This window comes from Equus quagga, chromosome 9, assembly GCF_021613505.1.
Source record: "Equus quagga isolate Etosha38 chromosome 9, UCLA_HA_Equagga_1.0, whole genome shotgun sequence".
In the NCBI taxonomy this organism is placed as follows: Eukaryota; Metazoa; Chordata; class Mammalia; order Perissodactyla; family Equidae; genus Equus; species Equus quagga.
The window spans coordinates 27,410,948-27,429,405 of record NC_060275.1 but is presented as its reverse complement, the minus strand read 5'-3'; the positions used below and the strand labels follow the sequence as shown (position 1 = coordinate 27,429,405).

At 38.7% G+C, this 18,458-nt stretch overlaps 1 protein-coding gene across 4 annotated transcripts in view; it reads right to left on the bottom strand.

Moving 5' to 3' along the window:
* The window catches only part of SMAD2 (SMAD family member 2), a 79,645-nt gene that overhangs the window by 60,405 nt on the left and 782 nt on the right, over positions 1–18,458 (bottom strand). Inside the window, exon 1 of one of the 4 annotated variants that reach the window (XM_046671225.1) lies at positions 18,304–18,450. The exons of the other annotated variants lie outside the window; for them this stretch is intronic. The gene's annotated coding sequence lies outside the window, so the exon portion shown is untranslated. Of the gene's footprint in view, positions 1–18,303; positions 18,451–18,458 lie in introns of those variants that run through there. 4 annotated transcript variants of the gene reach the window in all.

Below are 18,458 nucleotides of genomic sequence, written 5' to 3'. Positions count from 1 at the left end.
GCTAAGGTTACAGGGTCACAATTACATGTGCCTTTAATAAGCAACTGTGTTCATCACAAGATCAGGAGTCAGGAGAGAACAGAGCAGAGGCTCAGGAGGGAAGGCAGGCAGCACACAAAGTGTGTGCTCAAGCAAGGCAGACACAGTTCTGCAGAAAACCAGAGCAGCGGATCCTCAGGCTTGGGTTCTGAGGACTCCCCTGGTCTTGTTTCAGCCCCACACAAATTTAATCCTTAGAATAAAACACTTCTGTGAGTTACAGGAGTGATCCCTGTTCCCTGTGAAAAACTGACAGAAAAATATAACAAGAACCTATCTAAAAGTGTCTCTCTATATTTGGTTCAATTAATCCATTCATTAGAATTCAGCCTAAGAAAAGGAATAAAAATTAAACTTTTGTATAATCAGCAAAAATGAAAGGGATTTCTAGCGTTAGGAAGAATGTGAGTAAACAGCTTCTCTGTTAACACCTTTGTTAGAAGAAACGTTTCTTATGAGTTGAGAAGTGTTCTTGAGGATCTAAACGTTTTCTATAAAACCCTTTTTTCCTTCATTGAAATGAAAACATGAAAAGTGTAAGCCTATTCCGGGTCATCTGAATGACCTCATGACCTAGTCCTGTCACATGATTTCAGTGTCCCAAGTCTTAGAACAGCAGTCATGACTACTCCAGAACTACGTAATCACTTAAAGTTACTGGCTTTAACTTGTCATGGTCTTAGTAACCACAGCTGGCTGACATCTGTCCAATTATCTCTGGAGAATTTTTAAATTATGCAACAAAATATTTTTCAGTAATGCTGAGAACACATTTCAACCAGTTGAGAACTTTTTAAAAATACCGTATTTAGCCAATAGTTTTGAAATGTAAACAGACTGAATTTAGCTTTTTACAGGAATCAGTCAATATGTCCCAAGTTGAACACAAAATGGAATAAGTAAATCATAGATTTATGATCAAGTTGTTATCAAAATGTGAATGAGTCATTTACAGAATATACAGATTTCTTTCAACAGTGTAGCAGCAAGCTCTGTGCTGAAGTTAGAACTTTTTTCAACATCTTCAAGAATTGAAAAATAAGTTCAGATACTAATTCTGTTCCTAATTCCAGCAATAAGCACAACTTACATAATGCAGGTTTCAACAGAATAGGAAGGCTTTATGTTTACAGCTCATAAGAAAGCTTATCAAGTGAGCCCTCAGTAAAACTGGGATTCTAAGATTACTCACTGGAAAGTTTCAGTAAGAGTCTGATTACCCTGAACTAGCAAATAAAGCCTTCAAGATATTAATAACTGTATAACACAGTTTTACAAATAGCATTCTCTGCATGTTTGATTAAACTACAGTTCATATTCTTTGTGCAGTCTTCCACTGTGCTGTTCTTTTCTTACTGTTTTTATTCTGATATAAACCTTATCACTGAATATTACAAAAAATCTCCAAATCCTTAGAATGCTTTTCTTATGTTATCCTTTAGAATATACAAATTTATACTTAAAGTCTTTTACGACATAACTTTGCTCTTTTTAAAAGAATCCCTCTCTGCCCCAAAATACAGGAGGAAACATTTTATCCAGTGCTTACTCTATGACACGACACACCTGTCCAAGAGTCAGGTAAGCACTCACTCATTTAATCAAGAGGGGCAGGTACCACTATTCACAAATGAGGAATCTGAGGCACGAATACTCTGATGTGAAAGATATTCCCCCTAAATATTCCTGTAGACATTTTAGTTTTTTTGCTTTTCACATTTATGTACCTAATACATCAGGAATTTGTTTTTAAGTGGTGAGAGTGATCTAAACATCTCATGTAAGGATAGCCTATTTTATCAGTACCATTTGTTTATTCTTTTAATAATTCATAATGCCACTCCCGTCACATACAAGTCCTTATAAATAAACGTCTGACTGTGGGTTTGACATTCTGTTCATTGGTGTACTTGCTCACTGTTACATGCTGTCAAGTCGGCTCTGCCTCCTGGCGACCACAGAGAGCGATGCACAGCGTCCTGTCCTCAACAGCCCTACCGGGCTTCCGTAGACTCATGTCCATGGCTTCCTTTTTAGTCAACTCATCTCATACTTGGTCTTCCTTCTTCCTGTTGCCTTCTCCTTTTCCCAGCATTATCATCTTTTCTCAAAAATCCTGCCGTCTCATGACGTGCTCAAAGGAAGACGGCCCCAGTTTTACCATTTGTGCCTCCAGCGACAGTTCAGGCTTAATTTGCTCTGGGACCCACCTCATCTTTCTGGCGGTCCAGAGGATCTGCAGAGCTCTCCTCCAATACCATATTTCAAACTAACCAACTTCCTTCCTGCCCACTTTCTTCCCGGTCCAGCTCTCACACCCATACACAGTAGTTGTTCATCAAAAGGTACTTATTCCTACCTACACCAATATCACAGAATTTTAATTACTGTTTTCTAGTAAGTCTTGATATCTGCACAGTGAGACTCCCTCCTTATTTTTCCAATTTATGTCAGTTATTTTAAGTGTAGTTTGTCACGTTCCACCAAAACCCTGTAGAATTTTGACTGGAAATGCAATGAATTTGTATTAATTTGTGAAGAACTGACATATTTATAACACTGAGTATTCCTGTTTATGAAAAGGAGTTGTTTCACTTTAGACTTTTAACCATCAATAAGTTACATAATTTTCTCCATAAAGGTCTCACAGTTTGCTAAACTTACTCATTCCTCCAGCTATACTGGGTTTTACTGTGAATGAGATGTTTTAAAAAATTAAGTATTTCAGTCATACAAAAAATATATTAAAACACCCTTGGGCCCCCCCATCCAGCTCTGCCAACTCTTAGCATTCTGCAGTATTTGACAAGATTTAAGACATGACAGATGGATACAGCTGAATTCCCCATGTATACCTCACCTTTCTAATCCCCCATTCCCCTCCCTCTTGCTTCTCGGAGATAACCACAATGAAGACTTTCCCCCATGGTCACTTAACGATTTTGCTATATATTGTATCCACACAATAAAGTTTCACACATTTAAAAAATTTATATGGGGGCCAGCCTGGTGGTGCAATGGTTAAGTGTGCAAGTTCTGCTTCAGCAGCCCAGGGTTCGCTGGTTCGGACCCTGGGTGCAGACCTATGCACGGCTTGTCAAGCCATGCTGTGGCAGGCATCCTACATACAAAGTAGAGGAAGATGGGCATGGATGTTAGCTCAGGGCCAGTCTTCCTCAGCAAAAAGAGGAGGATTGGCAGCAGATATTAGCTCAGGGCTAATCTTCCTCAAAAAAACCCAAAATTTATAGGAAACTTTAATACTGTTCTTGTCACTTTGCTTTTTTCACTTCGTATTATAACTATCCATGCTGATACATATATAATCCTCAACTCTAGCTCATTCATTTTAGCTGTCATATAGCATTCCAGCATGTGACTCTATCACAGTTCACAGTCCATTCTCCTTTTCATGACTATCTAGGTTGTTTCCAATCTTCCACTCTCACAAACTGCCAGGAGTAGTCTGGTGCATATCTTCTTATATGTATGTGAGAGTTCTTCAAGGGGAGAAACTTTCAAACTTCTTGATCAAAAAGGAAGCCCCGAAATGAGAAACACATTTTACACTGCAATGTAATACAATACACACACTAACTAAGACATTTTACCATGTTACTCTCTATTTCTCTAAATTGAGGCTCATGAATCACTAGTGAACATGAAATCAATGTAGCTGACAGTGAGAAATATCTTTAAAAAAGAAAAAGAAAAAATAGGAGCGACAAAAAATAGATAATAAAACTAATAGAGAAAAATAAACAAATTATAGTAGAAAACAGTGTACATTTAATTATTTCAAAAATTTTAAGTCAGTGTTTGTCACACGTAAAATATATTTCCCACCATGGGTCTGTTAAAAACATATGAAAGTCACCTCCTGAGGACATACAGCAAGGAATGGAAATGCTGCGTAGGACATGCACATATACAACTTTACCAAGTACTGTCAACATCGATGTACCAACTGTCACTCCCACCAGCAAAGTATGAGTTCCTATTTCACCAAATATCACCAACACTTGACTTTTTTGGTCCCTCGAACTTTTGCCGAAAGGATGGGTGCAACACAGAGGGTCGGTGATGGTCTGCACTTGCCTGACCTCTAAGCAGTTTGAGAATATTTTCATGCTTATTGACTTTCAGGATTCTATTTCTCTGAATCATTCGTTCACATTCACCATCTTCTTCTTAATTCACAGGAATTATTTATATAGTCTGGATAATAATCTTTTGTTAATTACATATGCCACAAATATCTTCACCCAGCAACTGACTTCTGATGGCCCTTTTTATACTTAAGTATGTCACTTTAACGTGCTGAAATTTATCAATATTTTAAATCTTATATTATGCTTATATAATACATACATTTGTCCTTTTTTTTTTTTTTTTTTTGAGGAAGATTAGCCCTGAGCTAACTCCTGCCAACCCTCCTCTTTTTTCCAAGGAAGACTGGCCCTGAGCTAACATCTGTGCCCATCTTCCTCCACTTTATATGTGGGACACCTACCACAGAATGGTGTGCCAAGCGGTGCCATGTCCACACCCAGGATCCAAACGGGCAAACCTCGGGCGGTCAAAGCAGAATGTGGGCACTTAACCGCTGCACCACCAGGCCGGCCCCATTTGTACTTTCTTAAAAATCCTTCCATATGCTGTCATCTTTTAAAAGTCATAAAGTATAAAGTTTTGCTTTTCATACTTGTAATTTATTCCTGTGTATGGTGTGAGGTAGGTACCTTCTCCTCCCCAACAGAGATAACCAAGTACACCACTGCCATATATTGAATCTTCTCTTTAGTGACTACAATGCTACTTGTCTTTCTGGGCTTTGTTTTTCCTCCATTAGTCTATATCTGAAGCAAATACCATCATGCCTTAACCATCAAAGCTACAGAATGTGTCTTGGTATCTGATAAAGTGAATTCTCTTTTACCTCCTGGGATTTTAACTGGAATGACACTGAATTTATAAATAAGTGAGGAAAAAACCCTGACATTTATGATACTGTCTTCCATTCATAAACACAAGCATATCTTCTTTTAATTTGAATTATACAGGTCTCATAATTTTCTCTATTAAGGTCCCACATGTTTTTGTTTTATTTTTTCCTACGTATTTTGTAGTGGCTGTTTTAAACGATGGCTTTTTTAAACGTAAATTTTGTCTGCTGCTGGTACATAGAAATGCATTGGTTTTTATATATTGACTTTTTAAAAGCAACTTTACTGAGGCATAGATTACATACAATAAAATGCACAGATGTCAAACATACAGTTCAATGAGTTCTCACACATGTATGTCCATGTAAACATCATCCCAACCAAGACATAGAACATTTCCATTACCCCAGAAAGTTTCCCTGTGTCTTTTTCAGTCAATCTATCCTCTTCACCCCAGGCAATTACTAATCTCATTTCTATCAAAGTAATTTTACTTGTTCTAGAAATTCACATAATTGGAATCACGCCTTAAGTACACTTCTGTGCCTGTTTTTTTAACAGCACCCTTTATTCAAATTAACTAAGTTCTCTAATATTCCCAGTTTTCTAAGAATTTTTGTCAAGAATGAGTACTGAATTTTATCATATGCTTTTTTCCCTTTACCCATCGAGATTATCATATGGCTTTCTCCTTCGGTGTTAATGTGATGAATCTCATTCATGGGTTTTCTGTTTAATCATCTTTACATTCCTGAGACAAACCCTAATTAGTCATGATATTTTGGTTTTGAGCAAATACTAACATTTTACCAAAAATGTTTACTGCCATGTTCATTAACGAGAGGTGGCCTATGTGTTTCCCTTCTCATCCTACACTTCCGGGGTCTCAAGATTACAGCAGCCTAGCAAAATAATTTTTTCTGTTTTCTATGATATCTTGTATAAGACTGGAATTACTGATTCTTCATATGTTTTGCAGAACTTGCCCATGTGGGGTTTTCACTTGGGGTTTTTTGTTTTAGGATTTTTATTTAATTTTATTTTGGTGAGGTAGATTTCTATGAATTTAAATCTTTAAATTATAATCTAATCAAGTTTCTTATCCTTGAACCAATTAATTTTGCTAGAAATTGTCCATTCTACCTGTTTTCAAATTTAAAGGCAAAAAGCTGGTCACAGTGTTCTTAGTTTTAAAACCTCAGTTTGTCTGCAGTTGTATCCCTTTTTCATTTCTAACATTTGTGCCTTCTTTCTTCTCCTCTATCAATCTTGGCAAACTTAGTCTTTTCAACTTAGCACCTTTGGTTTAGTTGATCCATTCTATTTTTTTTTTAATTAAAGTTTCTCAACTTTATTTCCTTCCTTTTTCTAACTCATTACATTGATTTTTTTCTAACTCATTACCTTGTATAGTTAACTCATTAATTTTCAGTTCTTTACTAATAAACATCTAAGGTTCTAAGTTTCCCAGATAGACAAATGAACTTTTGTTCTATCTGTTTTGATAGGCAGTGTTTTTTTCACTATTCTGTAAACATTTTCTAATTTTTATGAGTTGTTCTTCATCCCATGAATTTAGAAATATGTTCTTCAGTATACAACTATGGATTTGGGAGTTGCTATCCTCTTGTTATGTTTCTAACTTAATTGCACTAGGGTCCAAGGATGTGATTTGTAAGGTAAAAATTCTTAGAAATTAAAATTCTTAGAAATTTGCCAACACTTGCTTCGAGGTCTAGTACATAACCAATTTTTGCAAAATTCAATGGGCACTTGAAAATACATCCTCCGTAATTGCTGCACGCTTGCTAATTGCACCTTCCCAATCCTGTATAGCCTTATGATATTTTTATCTATCTTTTCTTAAATTACTGAGGTGTATCAAAATCTCCTTCTATGATTATACATTTTTTTATTTATCCTTGTAATTCTGCCAATTTTACCATACAGATTACTATAGACTGAATATTTGTGTCCCCACATGTGCCCCCTCCCGCCCACTGAAATTCATAGGGCAAAACCTAATCCCCAATGTAATGGTATGTGGAGGTGGGGCCTTTGGGAGGTGATGAGGCCATGAGAGTGAAGCCCTCATGAACGGGATTAGTGCCCTTATAAAAGAGACCCCAGGGAAGTCCCTTGACCCCTTCTGCCAGGTAAGGTTAGAGCAAAAAGACAGCTGTCCATGAAGTAGGAAGCAAACCCTCACCAGACACCAAATCTGCTGGCACCTTGAACCTGGCCCTGCCAGCCTAGAGAACTGTGAGAAATAAATTTCTGTTTACAAGCCACCTAGTCTATGGAATTGTTACAGCAGCCAGAATGGACTAAAACATAGATTATATCTAGTATATCTTTTTTCATCCTTTACTTTGAAACCATGACATCATACTTTTAGATATGTCTACTAATAAAAAGCATTTAGTTGGATTTTTTTTTAAAGTTTTCATTCTCCTTTAACTAGCAAGCTTAACGTAAAATTATGCATTGGATTTATGGAAATGTTTAAGATTATTTTCTATCATCTTATTTCATGTTTTCTAATTCCTATGCATTTTCTTTGCTTCTTTTTTCCTGACTTCTACTAGAATGATCTTTTTTTTTTTTTTTTTTTTTGCTGAGGAAGATACCTCTTGCCAATCTTCCTCTATTTTGTATGTGGGTTGCTATCACAGCATGGCCAATGACAAGTGGTGTAGGTCCATGCCTGGGAACCAAAGCGGTCATGAAACAGAGCACGGTGAATTTAACCACTATGCCACCAGGCCAGCCCCAATCAAATTTTCTCAATTTCCACCTCCTCATCCCTACTGACCTGGAGTTACACATTCTATTACAATTCTTTCAGAGGGTTATCCTTAAAATTGTTTCAATGGAAACTTTAATCAGTGGGTTGCAGGTGAAGAGAACAGCCTATTAAAAACCATAATAAAGGAATTAAAAAAGAAAAGACAATCTCTTGAGGATAGGGAGAAGAGTCAGGAGAAAACAAGGAAAATTTTGATAACTGGAAAACGGATGAATGAGGACTAACTGTGAACAGATCAGAGACTACTAAGTCTAGGCTAGCTGTGGGGAAACGTCCTGATTTACACAGCAGAGTCCTCAAAAAGTTAAGTAACAGACAGCACCAGTCATTTCCCCCACCTGGAACTGAAGGCCAGGAGGGCAAAGGAGACAAACAGGCAAGATTGAGTGAAGAGCCATCTGAAAGCAGTCAATCCCCAGATCCGCTCCCCGACTCTGTAGCACTGGTAACTGCTCCTCTCTCCCTCCAGAAGACTAAATGTTTCTTCTCAGCAGAGAGTAAAACAGTCTCCCTGGACTAGGAGGTGGCCTGAGTACCACTAGAAGACGAGAGGGAGTAAATGAACACGAGCATGCTGCACACTAAACACAGACTCCCCAACCCCCTTCCTCCTTTGGGTCGTGGCTCCCAATACACAAGCAGCCAGACCTTTACCCAGTTAGTCAGATCAAGACTCCTCTCTGGGGTACCTGACCAACCCAGGAGGAAAGACCCACAGACACTAATATTGAGAGTTTACCAACAAATAGCCCACTCAGATCACTCTACAGTGAAACTGAAAGGAGACAAGGCTCACCCACAGGCTTCGTTTCCGATCAGCTTTTTAGACCCCAACCTTCGTAACCAAAGATTACTTTGATTATCTGAGGAAAAATGGCAAGCAAAAAAGAGAGAAATGCAACTTCAAGAAATGTGTGACTATACCGAGAAAGGAAACATTGTAAACATTATCAATATAGCCAGAGAAATAAGATCTAGCAACCCTGGAGCAAGAGCAGCATGCTTTACAAAGCGAACATTCAAAGAATAAAAGAAGGGCTCTTAGACGACTTGATAGCTCCTGATCGCAGAAATGGGGGAGAGAAAATCAATAGAAGAGCTGGAAGATAAAGTAGAGGAAATCTTCCAGAAAACAGAAAAGAAAGATGGAAAATAGGAGAGAAAAGTGAAGAAAATTGGAGGACCAGTTGAGGAAGTCCAACGTCCAAACAGGACTTTCAGAAAGACATCAGATGATGTCTGATGTCCGGGGGGGTGATGAAAGAAATCAAGAAATATCCTCTGAACAGAAAGATGGGGAGTTTCCAGGTTGAAAGGGCCCATCAAGATCCCAGGACAATGGATGAAAACACACGCACATCAAGGCCTGTAGCTGTGAAACTTCAGAATGTGGAAGACAAAGAAAGAGCCTGAAATCTCCAGGGAGAAAAAAACAGATCATATAGGAAAGAATCAGAATGGCTTTGGTTTTCTCAACAGTAACACTGTAAATGAAGTCAAGAGAGCAATGCCTTCATAATTCTGAAAAGAAAATTACTTCCAACCTAGAATTCTATTACCCAACCAGGACAGAATAAAGGTAACATCTCCAAATATTTACCCCACACGCTCTCTCTCAAGTCCTGAAGGATATGTTTCATCAAAAGGAGGGAGAGCAAGAAAGATGAAGGAACCTCCTAAGCTGATAGTAAAACGGATCCCAGGATGACTGCTGTGTATTAGGTGCAGAGGCAACCAGTGCAAACTGGAGCAGGTTCAAAAACACGTAGCCAAGGCTTCTCTCCAAAGTGAACAAACATCATAAAAGTCAACAGAAGCAAGACTTTCAATGATGAGACCCACAATGATCACCGTACGTGGTACATGGTTGAGAGTGAATGAGATAATAAAGAACAGCCTGGTACCTCTCTTTTTAACCAACATCTTAGCAAGAGATTTCTGATCCTACAGATTACAATGCAGAAGAAAAAAAAAACCTGTCTGAGAGGAATTCTCATATGTATGTATTGTACAGAACAGCTCTAGAAGAAGACACAAGAAGCTACGGACAGTGGTTACATTTCTGGAAAGACGAACTGGATAGCAGGAGGCAGGAGATCTGCAGGAGACTTTTCATTATTTACCACTTTGTTCCTTTTGAATTTTGTACCATGTCCATGTATTTACCTAGTTAAAAAAATGAATAAAGTACATTCCCTAAAATAAATAAGCAAATGTAGATATCCTTTGACCTACTTCTAGAAATCTCTTACACATGCGTATAATGATGTATAAACAAAGTTATTTGTCACAGCACTGTTAACACAAGACTAGAAACAACCTAAATGTCCATCAATAGAGGACTGATGAACTACATTATATACATCCAAAGAAAAGAACATTGTGCAACCAAAAGAAAAAGTAAAAAGGCACTCATTATGTACTAACGTGGAATAATCTACAAGATGCATTATTAAGTAACATATATGATCATTTGCACTAAAAGCACAAAGTTGCTCATATATGCGTAAAATCTCTGGAATGATACACAAAAACCTTAAGTAATGCTACTTGCCTTTGGAAAGGCAACTGGGTGGCAAAGTAGAAGCTGACAAAGAGACTTTTCACCACATATCCTCCTGTACCTTTTGAATTTAAAATTACAATAAGGTATTACCCATTAAAAAAAAAAACACCAACTACATCTAGCTGGTGTCTGCTTTTCATTTACCCTGCTTGGCCTTCAGGAGATACTTAAGTCCATCTGTAAAGACTAGTGTTCTTCTAGTTCCTCCACAGAGAGGTTTGAGGCTTGTTTTTCCCAGAGGCCACAGATGTTTCAATGATATCAAGAAAGTTTTCATATTATTAAATTTTTTTTAGCATACAGTCCCCAGAGTTATAGCTCCCTACCCTGAATGGCTTTACAACCCCATCCCCAGCTACTAGATTCTTATCTAGTAAATTCCCCAAGGTTAGCTTTTCCTTAACAGTGACTGATTTTTCTGTTTCTGGCACCCAGGGACTTTTCTCTCCCTCTCTCCCTTCCTCTCTAAATCAACAATATACATAAGAAAAAACAAGTCTTACATTTTATCAAACATTTGTAGCAGAAGGAATGGACCTAATCTGTGTCTGTACTAGCAGGTCTGTTTGTGTGATTTCGAGAAATCCATATAAAGCATAGTCAATAATGGCAAATGCTGAATAAAGTAGTAACATAAAGTGAGGGGGGAAAAAAACTGCTGAACTTGGCAGTTCAGAATTCACCTATGATTTCTGAGAGGACAGTGGGAAGGGGAATATGAAAAAGAGTGGCAAAAAACACTTCACAATGTTCATGTCTAGAACAACAGAAGTGATTAAATATAGAAAGCAAATGTAGATTTCAATATCCTCAAAATGCAAGTACAAAATATTCCCCAAATACTTATATGAATTTTTATTTCACAATAAAATCAAGTTAGATATTTCAACATAAAATACTTGAAATGTGATGGTGCTGCCTCATAAGAACACCTAGGGTCTCACTGGAAATAGTATAAAATCACTAGATTTTATAGCACTTAGATTTTTGGCAATCTGTGTTCAAACAAGTATCACAAAAGGTAGAGAAAAAAGCAGATTACTTATAACCTGGATTTTTACAAGTGTTTTAAGTAAAAAAAAAAAAAAATCAGGACAATAGAAAACATTAAAAAGAATAAAAATACACAAAAACATTTTTTAAAAAAACAGATTTCTCAATTCTCACTGTAACCATGCTTTTTTCCAAAGTTGTAAGCTAGTAAAAGACACTGCCAATTAGAAACTAAGTTAGCCCCATGGAGAACGATGGGTAACATCCCTTTTAAACAAAAGCAAATAGGAAACATTCATGTGTTCAATTTTATGGACTGTTAAAACCTAATGCTAGAGCTTGAATTTAACCCTAAAAGTAGGTCATTAGTTCAGTTAAAGTCCACATTATATAGGGACTGGTGTGTAAAGACACTATCTGCTCTTTTTTTGTCAGGAAGATCGGCTCAGAGTTAACATCTGTTGCCAATCTTCCTCTTTTTTTTTTTTCTCCCCAAAGCCCCAGGACATAGTTGTATATCCTCGTTTTAAGTCCTTCTAGTTCCTCTATGTGGGATGCTGTCACAGCATGGCTTGAGGAGCAGTGTGTAGGTCCGTGCCCAGGATGCAGACTGGCAAACCCTCAGCCACCGAAGTAGAGCACGCAAACTTAGCCACTACACCACATTGGCTGGCCCTGAGATGATCTGTTCCTTACTTGAGTTATATTCCTTTCACCTTTAACGAGTTGTGTGGAATCTACAGTTCCATAATCAGCTTGTAAACATAAACTTACACACTGGAGGCTTATGATTCCCAGATTATAAAAAAGCATCCATCTATCAGGAGACTTCACAGGCCCAGGCTCAAATCAGCACAAATATTCAGTACTCCGACTGCCCTTCAGATTCCTAGAGTCTGCCCTGACCCTCTGCTGAAGCAGCAACTTACGGCCACATCAAGTGGGCAGAGTCATCAGAGTGTAGAAGGGCAATCAAAGCCAAGTCTAGAGTAGCAGTGTCCAAGAGAACTTTCTATTAGATTAAAATTAAATTTAACATTCATTTCCCCAGTCACAGTGGCCATATTTTAAGTGCTAAGTGGCCATATGTGGCTAGCATCTACTATATTGAAGAGCACAGGTCTACAGCAAAGATTCTTCTCTAAGATCTGTTATTCCCGTGTGGAGCACCCAAGGCTTCCTGGAGGTAAGAATGAGAGGAAAACTGAGCAGGCAGGGCTTCAGCAACTGCTCATTCCCCTTATATTTCGAGATTCTGCATGATGTTGTCTTTTTTTTCTGAGAGCCTTCTGGTTGCTGTTGTGTGCACAGGTGTGTGTGTGCATGCTTTAAGTTTGAAAACTACTGGTTTAGAGTAGAAACGGCCAACGCACAAACCTAAGGACAAAGTTAGACCCTTCTGATACTTAAAACACCTTATAAAGAAAAGTTTAATTGGCCAGCTGACATGAACTACAGTCTAACCACCTGTCTATGAAGTAAAAGGTTGGTCTAAACATGGCAAATTTGCATTCACTGCCACAGATAAAGCATCTCTAGCCTACAAAAAAGTTTCCATAGTTTATTCAAATCAAGGGAGAAAGCTCATGGGCCCAGCTTGCACTGCACCATTTAACAGAAGTTTATTCTGCGAACTTTGCAAATCAGATTCACCACTCCACATCTTGCAATGAAAGATGTGACCAAGAGCGAACATTTCCTTAATATTGACAAGACTTTAACCATCACCTCTTTATAGAATTTCTGGAAGAAGCTGAACCAGCGTATGAAAACATACTTTAAACACAGGCAAATAACAAAATCACATGTTTACGGTGCTACTTCCTCAGATCAAGAGTCTTTTTTGAATTAAAAGACTCAAGGTAATGAACTTGATGAACTTCCAGCGGCTCCCCCAAGATTATTCTTCCTTACTAACTAAATACATTAAACCTGAAACTACGCCCTTCCCCCTAGAAGGAAAAGGAGGGAGAGAGAGGGCAGTGTAGATTATTCAAGGAAATACAGCTTTTCAGATGCAAACTGGACATGTGTACTGAACAGACTGCAACTAAAGTCTACATTCACTTTCCACTGCTCTAGGTCTGGAGGCCAAAATAATTCCAGATTTTGAAAAATTACAGAACTACTTGGAAGAATTAGTGACAACTGCATAGTAAACTCACAAATTTCAGTAAGAATGAATCACTTTAGGATTTCTGTTTTAAGAGTACAAACCTAAAAACAGATGTAAATCACTAGGCACCTGTCCTATCAGCGTGGCTCAGTTACATTTAAGAGGAACCCACTGAACTAAAGGAGACCCACGCACTCTAGAATACACAAGTATGTAAGTCACAGAATTACCCTAATATTTCTGGCTATCTGGACAAACCAAAGCCTGGCTTGGCAAAATTACATTCTCCCTACATGAAATTACAGAAATTGAAGCTGAGAGCTACCCCTGAGCTGTATATCTAGAATCAGCATTCAAATATGTCCTTACTGAATACATCACAATTACGTCAATCCAGAGAAATGATCAAAATTGACGAGAGACAAGCGATAGGTCTCTGTGGATTTTTAAACAAAAAAGGATTACTTTTGTACTATTGGTAAAAAAAAAAAAAATCCTTTTTTTTAATAACCAAGGTTATATATTACAGGGTCGCCAATTAATATTTGATGGAGTAGATAGTTGAGAAAGTAACTCTGAGGGAGGAAGGAAGAGGATCCCCCAAAAATCATTCAGGCTAATATTGGGTAGACGTCACATATAAGAGGCAAGAAGCCCTTAACAGACAGACTAGCTGTCCACACTGGTTCGGTCCTAGAAATCTCTAGCACACTCTATGTCAAAGCCTGAGTGAAGTTTTACATGACACTCTCAGAGAGTGACAAAAAGAATGACTTACTCTGAAGGAAAGGTGTGGTATGAGGTGCCACACCATTTAGATCACCTTTCTTTACTACTGGCCTAGCACAAAAGGCTTTTCGGTCTGGAATTGTGGCTCTCTGAATGGCAAAACCAATGAAAAACATCTTGGTCATAATAGGTACTGTGGATCTTTCATGAAATAAGTCATCTGATATGCACAATGCTCTACCCCTTTAAGAATACTTGTTAATCATCCTGAATGACAAACTAAGAGTATATTACGTAGATTACAGCACTCTTAAAAAGATTTTTCCCAAACATGATTTAAATTAATTGATGAACATTCATTACTCTGCTTTCAGGTCTGGTCCTGCACTGAATGGTCCCAGACATGCTAGCTGGGCTCTGATTTGTTTTTGTGTCTTGTAGATTATCTCTATTATCCTCACCAGGCTGTTATCTGTTTTTTCTTACAATAGACAGTAGGCTAACAGTTCCCCATCCTCCTCCCCCATCCCCCACTACACTCCCCTTAACCTCCCACATTACCCACAATCTACTTGTTTCTAATCTACTCTGGGTTTAGAAGCCAGATAATTTTGCTTGTTGGAAATATTTGAAATAAACACCAACAGCTTCTGATTGAGAGTCTCCACGGCTCTCCCATGACTATGAGAGCTTTAAGGTATGGACTTGGACAATTTGGCTACCCTCAGCCTTTTGCGCTTAGTGTCTGGTTCTCAAATGCATTTAATAATATGCCAAGGATAAGAGTGTAGGCAAATCACCCAGATTAGAAAGAAAACTGAAAGCCAAAACTAGAAGAGAGGAAGAGAAGAGATCATCTGGGAGGACCCTTATGTCTGAGGCAATGTTCTAGGTACTTGAATTATGGTCCCTTAATCCTTGCAACAACCTTAAGAGGTAGGTACGAATACCTCCATTTTCAGTTAGAACACCAAGGCTCAGGAGTTAGGTAATTTGCCCAATACAGTAACTGAGAAACCGACTATTAACCTAGTCTCTGACTCCAAAACGCATGGCCTTTCCGCTACAGGAGATTACGGCCCAATTCTTAATCCCGGTTTAGCTAACTGTTTTCACGCTTTATTTCTGATTCTTTCATTGGAACCTGACTCAGATTTGCTTTCTTTCCCTAATCAGTTTCTCTAGTTAAAGGACAATGAATAATCAAACTAAGGCCAAACTAAGCTTAGCTCTACAAGTGTTCATCTGTTCGGCAAGAAACGCATTTCTGAAAGACTGGCCACATCTTTAATCTGTAGAGAGTGTGCAAAAATGGTGACAAGTTCCCTCCCAAAATACACGGATTGTTCCCAGTGACACTGTCCTCTACATCTGACAGAAAGCAATGGAAGCACACTTTAGGAACTGGCTCAGTAACGTATTACCAGCTCCCTCAAGATACACACTAACATGATTTTCTTACTCTAAACATTGGAAGACAGGGCAGGAGATACGAGGAGTCTCCACTTTTCTAATTCTATTAAGGAACAGGGGTATACTTGTTCCCTGTCACATATTTTATTGCCTAGTCCAGGGCCTCTCACAGCAAAGGCTTTTTGGATGAATAAATGCAACTTATTCAATAAATAGAAGTTATTTGTTGACTAAATGCATACCCTCTCCTGAATTGGTTTTGAAATCTTTACATTTCACATTTTCTAACATAGCCTTGCAATACTTAGTGGAAAACATCTTTCCTCTTACAGAAACTAAGAGCTTAAAAATGGCTCCTCTACTCCCATCAAAAGACAAGGAATCTAAAAGACATGCCCTTCTCCATCCTCTAAAAATGACTCTTGTCCCAAGAATATGAATAAACCTCCATCTGCCAGACTGCACTAAATACAGCTTTTATATGCATTACAAAAACACCTGTATAAAAAAGCTGCTACAAAACGAGGCCTTTGGAATCCCAAAGTACAAAACCAACAGAATCAAAACCAAACAAGAATAAGGAGAGCTTTCAGACCTTTACAAAGCCAAAACTGAAAATATTTGCAAAATGTAAAAATTCAATAGGTCTTTCATCAGCAGGTTATGCAGCTAGAGTGTTTTTCACTCATGTGTTTTTGCCCATTGTGAAGTAACAAGATTATAGCAACACGATTCCAGTATTTACAATATGAAAATGAAAAGGGGACCTTTTCCCATCTTGAAGCAGAAACAACCTTTGTTCCTATTAAAGGGAATTTCTGCTGAAATATACACAACCATCCCCAAATTCTTTCTTAAGAGTTGAAACACATACCAAGCCTGACAAGCCACAAACAACAGGAAATTGCCCTGTACAGTTTCTTACAAGACTATTATTTCATGAACCTTACAGATTGTGTCGAGATTTAACCACTTAGAGTAAGTACAGGTAAGTTACAACCCTGAAAAACCAAACTTTTGTTTAACACCTATAACCAGAAATCACTTTGGAAGACATAGCTACAAAATATAAAAACCAAGCTCTAAGAGCAATTCCTTACTAAAGCCCAGAAATAGATGTTTCCAATCATATTACATTAATTAAAATTGGTCAATGAACTACTTTAAACTCAATTAATTTTGACATTAAGAGTATAAGGGGGCGCTTACCTTACAAATGCCCACAGACTTGAACTATTCTTATTTACTACCACAACTAACTTTATGGCAAAAATTAAAGAACTTTAAAAATAAAATCACCGTTACTGAGTTTAATATAAATGTCTGCTAAATGACCTTTTGGTGGAGAAAATTCTATCAATATCCTGTATGTTTTTTTTTTTTAAAGCAAATGAAAAAAATCCTCAAACTACGATACATTTATGAAATCTATTTTACGTTATTTCTCCCAGCTCTGTTATATTTGCTTCACTTATTTATTCCCGCTAAAAATCCTCAAATTTCATCCAACTATTTGACTTAAACTTCTACGTAAGGAAAACTTTTTTAAAAGGGGGTCAAAACTAGAATAATAGCAAATGTACTTTCAGGGTACTAACAGCAAATTTATCATCTTTTTAGTCTCAAGAAAAATATCCTTACAATCTGTAGTACAGGTTCAACGCATATGAAATCAGAAGAGAGAAACTGAAAAGGAACAAAGATTACACAACCACTCAGAATTCTGGAAATTAATTCAAATTTCAGGGACCATTTTTAGAAAGATGGAATCACTCCAAATAAGTTTGCGAGATCATTTCTTTATTCATTAACAATTACTTGACATGTGTGGTTTTAAAAGTTTACAACACCAAAATTTAGCATACTCCAAACTGTAACAAATAAGACACGGCTGACAGAAAACGCTACTCCCAAATGCGTTTCACCTGAAGATGTTTTCTTAAATAAAGGCTTGGTTCACAACAAACCGGTAGTATTTCGCTTTTACAGGGTCAAGAGGAAGGAATAACCAAACCAACCTAGGTATGTTTTTCTTTTGTTTAGGATCAAAAGGAAACCACAACCGCATACGGGTTAAGTAAGTAAAACACAAAAATACCCAACCCCAGGACAGCATCCCCCAGGAGAGAACTATTAAAGTTGCAAATTTGAAAAGCAAGTCTGAGATACGTGAAATCCATTAGCGTGCTTTCTAAAGGCGTGTGATAAAAACTAATAGGCTCCACTCACGGAGCAACTTTCACAAGTGAGCAGAGAAGACTCCCGACCGAGCACCAGCCGTTGTGCGTGTCTGTGCAGAGCACACACGAGCAATCGGGACCCCGAGACTACACGGTTAACAAAGGTTACACGACCAGGAAAAAAAAACAAAAGTGGAAGCAAAGTATCGCACGGGGCTAACACGGCTCCCCAACAACTCCTGAAACAAGAGCTCCGTCCCTCCGGCTCTGGAAATCACAACCACCAACTACCAAGCGCGTCGGCCGCGGAGGGAAAGGGTCCCCGCCCCGGGCCGGCCGGCCGGGCAGCTCTGGCCGCCGACCCCTTCCTCCGGCCCGCCGCTCCGCGCCCCGGGGCCGGGCTCCTGCTGCCCCGACCTCGCCACACCCCAGCCCCCAGCCCGGGGCCATGTGACGCGGCGACCGAGCCCAACACAAACACGCCCCGGGGCCCGCCGGGCGCCCGGCTTTACCTGGACCGCGGCTCCGGGGCCCGCCCCGTCAGAGCCGGGGGTCCGGGACCTTTTGTTCCTTCCTCTTCCGAATGGGATGAGGGGCTGGGAGGGGACAGGGGAATGGGCGATGGGAGGCGGAACTGAAAACACTCTCGCGGCCGCCCGGCCGCCCC